Raw genomic sequence first — 9,077 nt, forward strand, 5'->3', positions numbered from 1 at the left:
CCAAGGACTTGCAGATGAAGTCTCTCTTTTCATGGATGACAGTGAGATGATTATAAGGGGAGCTGAGCCAGGCCCTATTGAGGAAGAAAGCATGGGTCCAGGGAGGGCAGCATTCTGGCCCCAGGAATTGGTCCCCTTGGCACCCACAACGCTGTTCTCACAGGGTTGCTCCTGGTAGAAACATCCCTACATCTGCCTCGGTTGAACAGCTTCATGAGAAGCAGACAGCAAACAGAAAAAGCCAGAGCAGGAGAGCGACACAGGGGACTTCTGCCCAGAACACATGACACACACATTTGGAGGCCAGTGGAAATTCCAGTGAGGGCAGCTGGGGGCTTGCTGGTAGGTGGCATAACATGGGCATTAATATGAATGTGACTTTATTTTGCCACATGAATGAAGGCAGAGTTCCCACTTCCTTGTTCATTTGGGTAAATACTTGGAAGGTTTCTCTTAAATATGAATATCCTATCAGGGGTGGGGGGCAGAGTTCAACAGTTTATTTTAAAACGTGACATTCTGCCAACATTAGCCACACATCTATTGTTCTGAAGTGGCTTAACAGTTTAGATGAGCTATAACCTAACAGAACTCCCGATGAAGGTCATCAATGACCAATAACATTGGAAGTTAAGGAACTTAGGGGAACAAGCAGGAAAATGAAAGAGATTGGAAATCAGCATACTCTGGTGGGCACATCTGTGTCACTGTAGAAGGTCATTGTGACAAATGGGATGCCTCGAAGGCAGAGGGCAGAGGCTGGGTACAGAACCTACAGTAAGTATAAATTTCCTTGACAACATTTGGTCTCTGGTTGCTCTGGAATTTATATTCACCACTAGTCTTTGAGAAAAGCTCACAAATTTTACCTAAAAACAAAAATCCAATAAAAAGATAAGAAGTCTCCAATTCACAGCAAGGCTTGTAATATTTCAGAGTTAAACCTAGCCCCCAGTCAAAGGCCTCCAGAGGGATGGTCCAGCTAAGGAAGGGCAGGGTGCAAACTGATGGTGATGGCAGTTGAGAAGATGCTGATGGGCTATTGGAAAGAGATTGCCTTGCTGTCAAACCCCTGCCAGCCGTAATTTAAAGGGACAGAAGTCATTAGTTTGCAGCCTTATTCTCTTTGTACCGATAAAACTTGTATTTGCCTTTCTTTGCAGGCCTCATTGCTCTATAACTCAGTGTCAGCCAGGGAGTGAGACCTGTCTTCGTAACAGTGACAGCCACAAATTTCAGCAGCATAAATGTTATACACGTGCATCTGGTCTTCTGAAGGCGAATTGAGTCGCGTTGTTTTCCAAAATACACCTTTATTATCAGTTAAATACTGATGGTCTTATATAGTCCAAAAGTTTGTAACATTTCATTTTCTAATAAGAGCAGTCATGCACTTAACTCAAAAAGGAAACTGAAGTTATAGCCTCTTGTTTAACTGAATCAATTGTTTGAGATCTGATCACAAAACAATCAAGGGGATTTTCCTCTGATTTGTTTGGATGCAGTCTAGCAGTCAGCTGCTAAGTTTCCTGCCCTTTGGAGAGGAGGTCAATTTAGCTTGAAACACCCAGTTCTACATACAGGCTGTGTAAATCCAAAACCCTCGTCATGATTTATGTGAATTACTATGGACTTAGGTTCTCATGGTCCATTTCACCGATGCTGCTCCTGTTATATCCCATCTAAACCCTAATGAGCATTTTTTTATGTTAACTGATTAAAAAAATCAATTTCAACAACCATTTGGTGAGACTACAGTACTTTACCAAAAGTGATATTTGGTGGTTATGGAAGGGATCACATTGTATATAATTCAGTCACCCACCGATCTGAATTCTCTCTTCTCCCACTCTATCTGCTGCCTGCCTTTATCTCTCTTTTCCTTTCTTATTTCTATGAAGAGAAAAATAAACTTCTTTCATAATAATGATACAAGGAATATAGCAATCACCTTTTTTAAAAAAAAAGAATTGTCATATAACATTGTTAAGTTTAAGATCTAAAACATGTTGATTTTATACATTTATATAAGATGATTACCATCACAGCGTTAGCTAACACCTCTATCATGTCATATAATTATCATTTCTTTTTTTCCGATGAGAATGATTAAGATCTAGTCTCTTAACAACTTTGAAGTTTAAAATACAGTATTGTTGATTGTAATCACTATGTTGTGCATTAGATCTCCAGAACTTATTTATCTATTAGTTGCAAGTTTGTACCCTTAAGATTTTATTTATTTATTTATTTATTTATTTATTTATTTATTTATTTATTTGACAGCAGGGGTAGAGAGAGAGAGCACAAGCATGGGGAGAGGCGGAGGGAGAAGCAGCCTCCCCCACTGAGCAGGGAGCCCGATGCAGGGCTCGATCCCAGGACCCTAGGCTCATGACCTGAGCTGAAGGCAGACGTTTAACTGACTGAGCCACTCAGGTGCCCCATAAGTCTGTATCTTTAAACAACACATCCCCAATTTCTCCACCCCCTAGCCCCTGGCAACTACCACTCTACTCTGTGTTTTCATGAGTTCAGCTGTTTTAGATTTCACATATAAGTGATATAAAGGAGTTTTTGTTTTTCTTTGTCTGACTTATCTCACTTGGCATAATGCCCTCAAGTTCCATCCATGTTGTTGTCACAAATGGCAGGACTTCCTTCTTTTTCATACACACACACACACACACACACACACGGTATCTTCTTTATCTGCTCATCCATTGACAGACATTTGGATTGCTTCCATATTTGGCTATTGTGAATAATGCTGCAATAAACGTGGGGGTGCAGATATTTTTGTGTGTGTGTCCTATTTTCATTTCCTTTGGATATATACCCAGGAATGGTTTTGCTGGATTGTAAAGTGGTTCTATTTTTAATTTCTTGAGAAATCTCCAGACTGTTTTCCATAGTGGCTGCACCAGTTTGCATTCCCACCAACAGTGCATGAGGCATCCTTTTTCTTCACATCCTCACCGATACTTGTTATCTCTTGTCTTCTTGATATTAGTCCTTCCGACATGTGTGAGGTGATACCTCATTGTGGTTTTGACTTACATCTCCCTGATGATTAGTGATGTTGAACACCTTTTCATATACCTGTTGGCCATCTCTATGCCTTCTTGAAAAAAATGTCTATTCAGAGCCTCTGCCCATTTTTTAAATTGGATTGGTTGTTTACTTTGCCACTGAGTTGTATAAGTTCTTTATATATTTTGGATATTAACCTCTTATCAGATATATGATTTGCAAGTATTTTCTCCTTTTCTATAAATTATCTTTTCATTTTGTTGATAGTTCATTTTGCTACACAGGTTATTTTTAGTTTGAAGTAGTTCCACTTGTTGATTTTTGCTTTTATTGCTTCTGCCTTTGGTGTCATATCCAAAAAAAAAAAAAAAAAAAATCATGGCCAAGACCTATATCAAGGAGCTTCTGTGTTTCCTCCTAAAATTTTTACATTAGCAGATCTTATGTTTGTCTTTAATCCATTTCAAGTTAATTTTTGTAAGTAGTGTAAATAAGGGTCAAACTTCATTTTTCTGCATATGAATATCCAGTTTTCTTTGTTTAAGAGACGATCATTTCCCCATTGAGTGTTCCTGGTTCCCTTGTCAAAATAGTATGTTGGGATTAGCAATCATGGCTTTACTACCCACTAGCTTTGTGACCTTTGGTAAATTGTTAAATCTCTCTGAGGCTTGATTTCCTGAAGTTTCAAGTGGTTGGCATAGTACCTAGTAGATAATAAGATTTAATTTTAATCCGTTTCTCCCTTATTTTAGAACATCCTATATCAACGTCTTAAAAATAAAATAGTACAAAAATCCAATTTTGATGGCCAGGATCATATTAGAGAAAATATATTCTTCCTGGTTGTAGACAGCTTTTCCACTAATTCTTTTGGTTTTTTAAAGTAAACAACAATATTATCTTTACATAATATTGAATTCAGAGGTCAAACCTCCTCTTTTCTAAAAGTTTTACTTATTTCTTCTTTTGTTACTATTTTATGAACTTTCTTATAATGCAAGTCTTTTAAAGTGAGGTAGTTATAATGATGAAAAGAGCTTACATCAAAAACTAATGATGTAATGTATGGTGATTAGCATAACATAATAAAATTAAAAAAAAGAGTTGAGTACTTTGAACAGCTAGGAAAAGGCTGATTTGAATATTAAAATATAGAGTCAAAGGTAATGGCAATATTTCAGGAATCAGGAGATGTAAGTGATAAGGGCAAGAACTAGGAAGATGTCTAAGGAAATCAAAATATGTTTTTGAAAAAATACTAGCAAAGCCTCCAAAATGTCTCTGTAATATATCTTGGACTATGGTATTATCATTCAGTGGCTCTCAAACACATTCCCCAGACCACCATAGAGAGGGCTACATCAGACACAACTGAGCAGTTGGCAAAAAAAAAAAAAAAAACATCAGATGTGCACACTCTAATCACAGATATTCTGACTACTCTAAGATGAGCTTAGAATTTGCATTTTTAAAAGCACCCCAGATAAATTTGGTGCATAATACTTGGAAACTAATGTGCTAATTGGCAGTGACCAAGGAATATTTTTATATAGTTATTAAAATGTATTACATTTTATTTATGTAAAAAAGAAACTCATTTATAATTCTCAAATAGTACCAATAATATCAATTAAAGACAAATTATCACATGATTATATTTTTATATTTCTCTGTGGTTTGAAGCAATCTAACTATGTGCAAAGTATCTTACATTAATCATTATTTGTACAGTACACTTTAAGTTTACTAAGTAACTCTATTTCTGTTCTTTGATTTGTTCTTTATAATAGCCCTCCGGGATGGATGAGAATAGAAATAAACCTCTGCCCTCTTACTATGAAGCTGGCCAACCCCCTTTACTTTCTTATCATATTATCTTACAATTCAAGGTACTCACTGCTTCTAGTTCTCTAAGTACATGATGTTGAATTACATTTTCATGTTTTTTCATATGTGGGTCCAATTCTGAGAATTTCATCCCTGGTCTTGTTTTCATCTGTGAAGGACTTCATTCTGCTAGCTTTCCTGGTTGGATCAGAAAGACAACCAGAGAGACATGTAATCAGTTCTGCAGCTGCCTGGGGTTATCTGGGAAGCCTTTGGACAGTACCTATGTGCACAGAAACTATACTCATGACCCTCCTCTTCAATAGCTCAAAAGAACTCATTTTATTATCCACAAGAATATACAACAAAAGGAAGAACCCAACTTAAACTCTGCATAGAAACCAAACTATTTTCCTCTGGACCAACTATTCTCAAACTTTGTTTTTTTTAACCTCATCATACATAAAATATGGCAATAGCATGTGGGAGACACACTATTAATTATTTAACTAATAATCTAAAAAGCAAAGCATTTGCAAATTTTGGCACTTTAAATATTATTAGTGACAAATTATTTGTCATCTCCTATTGTATCTCACAATTAGGACACCCCAGTGTGCTGCATCAACCTACTGTCCTCTGTAATCCTTTGTTCCAGATGGAGCAAAAAATTGACAATCTGGTCACACCACAGGCTTCATCTTGGGGTATTAGTTCAGTGACTTAAGAGCAAGTCTCCCATGCATCCTGTAGCAATTAGACATAATAATTAGTGATGAATGTGAAAATAGTCTACTTTTTGCCCTTCATTGATGTGGAGACACTGGTAATGCCACTGAGTAAGGAAAACAAAGAAAGCATTCCTCTCACATGACTACTATACTCAAAACTCTTTTGACACCATCACATGAAAAGATGCTCAACCTCACTCATCATTGGGGAAATGCAAATCAAAACCATGATGAGATATCATTTTCACACCTGTTAGAATGGCTAAAATTAAAACATAAGAAACAGCAAGTGTTGGTGAGGATGTGGAGAAAAAGGAACCCTGATGCACTGTTGGTGGGAGTGCAAACTGGTGCAGCCCCTCTGGAAAACAGTATGGAGATTCCTCAGAAAATTAAAAATAGAATTACCATATGATCCAGTAATTCCACTCTTGGGTATTTAGCCAAAGAATATCAAAACACTAATTTGAAAGGATATATGGACCCCTATGTTTATTGCAGCATTATTTACAATAGCTAACATATGGAAGCAACGCAAGTGTCTATCAATAGATGAAAGGATAAAGAAGAATTGACACACACACACACACACACACACACACACACACACACACGGGAATATTACTCAGCCATAAAAAATGAAGTCTTGCCATTTGCAACAATACAGATGGATTTAGAGATTATAATGCTAAGTGAAATAAGTCAGAGCAAGACAAATACCACATGATTTTACTCATATGTGGTATTAAAAAAACCAACAAAGTGGGGAAAAAGAGACAAACCACTAAACAGAGTCTTAACTATAGAGAACAAACTGATGATTACCAGAGGATGAGGTGGGTTGGGGGATGGGCGAAATAGGCTGAGAGAATTAAGAGTATACTTGTCCTGATGAACACTGAGTAATGTGTAGAGTTGTCGAATCACTATTTTGTACATCTGAAACTAATAAAACACTGTATATTAACTATACTGGATTTACAATAAAATTTTTTTAAAAATTCTGATACCAGCTGTAAATTCTGCATCAAACAATTCTGCAACACCAGTTGGGTGTTCCACAATTCGATTCAGTCCTGACACTCTACTTGTATTTAGCATCAGATCCCACAGATTATTGGCTCAGTCCCACAAGGATGTCCCCACTTCAGATGCCAATTACAAGTCACAGGTTGTCACTTTCACTTCTGAGACTGACTATAAATTGAAGTTCCCATGACCCATTCCTTGAGTTTGATAATTTGCTAGCATGGCTCACAGAACTTAGGGGGGAACACTTATATTTCCTAGTTTATAGTATAATAAAGGATATGATAAAGGATACAGATGAACACCTAGATGAAGAGATATATAGGGTAAGGTCTGGAAAAGTCGTGTCAGAGCTTTTGTCTCTATGGTGTTGGATTGTGTCACCCTTCTGTTACATGGACATATTCTCTGAACTACTGTTCCAGAAGATCTCTGAACTACCGTTGGGATTTGTATAGAGGCTTCATCATATGGGCATGACTGATTACTAAGTCCATTTCCAGCCCCTCTATAGATTCCAAGGCTCTAATCATAGCTTGGTCCTTCAGGTAACTAGCTCCTATGCAGGAGCCAGCCAGGAGCTCACCCAGAGTTGCATCATTAGAACAAAAGATATTCCTATAATCTAGGAAATTCCAAGAGATTTAGGAGCACTCCTATCACTCAGCAAATTACAAAGGTCTTAGTACCTCTGTGTCAGAAACTGGGGTAAAAACTGAACATTAAAACAAAAGATTCACCTAACGCCACTATATACAAGGGTTTTAGAAGATGTGTCAGGAATTGGATGCAGAGACTGATTGTATATCTCTTATAATTTCATAACCATCTAGACACACAGTCTAAAGATGCTGTCACGCAAACTTTGCCAAAAAGTCACTTTCCACTTCTCTAGAACATCTCATCTATGAAATGGAGACATTTCATCACATGTGAATATTTTCCATCATTATTAAAAAATCATTCTCCAGGGACCCATACTGCCACTTGAACTGCTGTACAGATAATCAAATCTGATTTCTTTTTATCATGTAATACTGAAAATACCCTACTCATGAAAGAACTTTTCTTTTTTGCTCTTTTTCTTTTCTTTTCTTTTTTTATTTTGTATTGTCAATACTAAAAGGTCTACTTGATTATTGTTACTGGTTTCACTATTTAGATCCTCCTATTTTAAATTTCCACAGGGTCTCTAAGTTTGTATAACATATAACATTAAATAGTACCAAACTGTTTCAAAATACAATGTATTCCTAATCTAATGATTTATCTCAGCATGTGATTTAATTTTTATATGTTTTGTGACTGGATTGAAATAAATATAGACTCTCCTTAAACAACACTTGAGAGTTTTTTTGTCCAGAGATACTAAGGAATCCTTTGTTGTCCAGAAGTGTTGCTGTCACCTCATGGGGGAATCTCATGGTTCTCTTAGATCAGGGAAGTCCTACATGGAGATTTGATTGTCTATACCTCTCTTTATTTGTCCTCAAGAGAGGAAGGACAGGGGCACCTGCGTGGCTCAGCCGTTAAGCATCTGCCTTCAGCTCAGGTCATGATCCCAGGGTCCTGGGATCGAGCCCCGCATCGGGCTCCCTGCTCCGCGGGAAGCCTGCTTCTCCCTCTCTCACTCCCCCTGCTTGTGTTCCCTCTCTTGCCATGTCTCTCTCTGTCAAATAAATAAAATCTTAAAAAAGAGAGAGAGAGAGAGAGAGGAAGGACCATAGATCCTTATTTCTGCTTGGGTGGAGAGGAAGCTGACCCTACTCCCTTCCTACACCTGTCTTCCCTATAGTTATGAACTCTGAAGGTTTTTTCTTTTCTTTACTTTTCTTTCTCCTTCTCCTTTTTTTTTTTCCTGAGGGGCCAGGAAACATATCAAAAGACTATCATTCTAGGAGATGAGAAATGGTAACTGTTTCTCACTAATCCTGTCCTTTAAAACATTCACAAGGTAGGAAGAAACACTAGCAACTCACAGTTTCTACCTCCAGAGAATGTTTCATCTGAATGTTCTTTTGCCCCGACACTTTCTCTCTCTTCAATCACGCTAGTCTCTGTTCAGCCCATTTTTTCAAGTGCCTACCATCTCTAAACTCAGTTTCCCCAGAAACAAGAAGTCCCAGCAACTAGGCATGGGGTTCTTTTTAATATCTGGTAAGCTACAATAGTCTTATGCTTCATCTGGTTGTGGACAAAAATGTTCCATTGTCTCTGAAGTGGACTAACGGGTTATGGCCCATGAGTGGGAGTTTTGCCAATTCTTATTTCATTTCCTCACTGGTGAGGGCTGCTGTTGGTTTCTTCCCAAATTATCTAAGAACAATTATACCAGACAAGAGTGAATGTTTCTCTAAGACAAAACAGTCTAATCTCGTGTAAGGAGACCCATTCCCTTTGTGAACATGACTTGTTCCTACACGAGAAAATGCATAATCTAATATAATTGAGTGA

Source organism: Callorhinus ursinus, unplaced genomic scaffold (assembly GCF_003265705.2).
Source record: "Callorhinus ursinus isolate GAN/ISIS: 27379988/994484 unplaced genomic scaffold, GSC_fseal_2.0 scaffold17, whole genome shotgun sequence".
Lineage (NCBI taxonomy): Eukaryota > Metazoa > Chordata > Mammalia > Carnivora > Otariidae > Callorhinus > Callorhinus ursinus.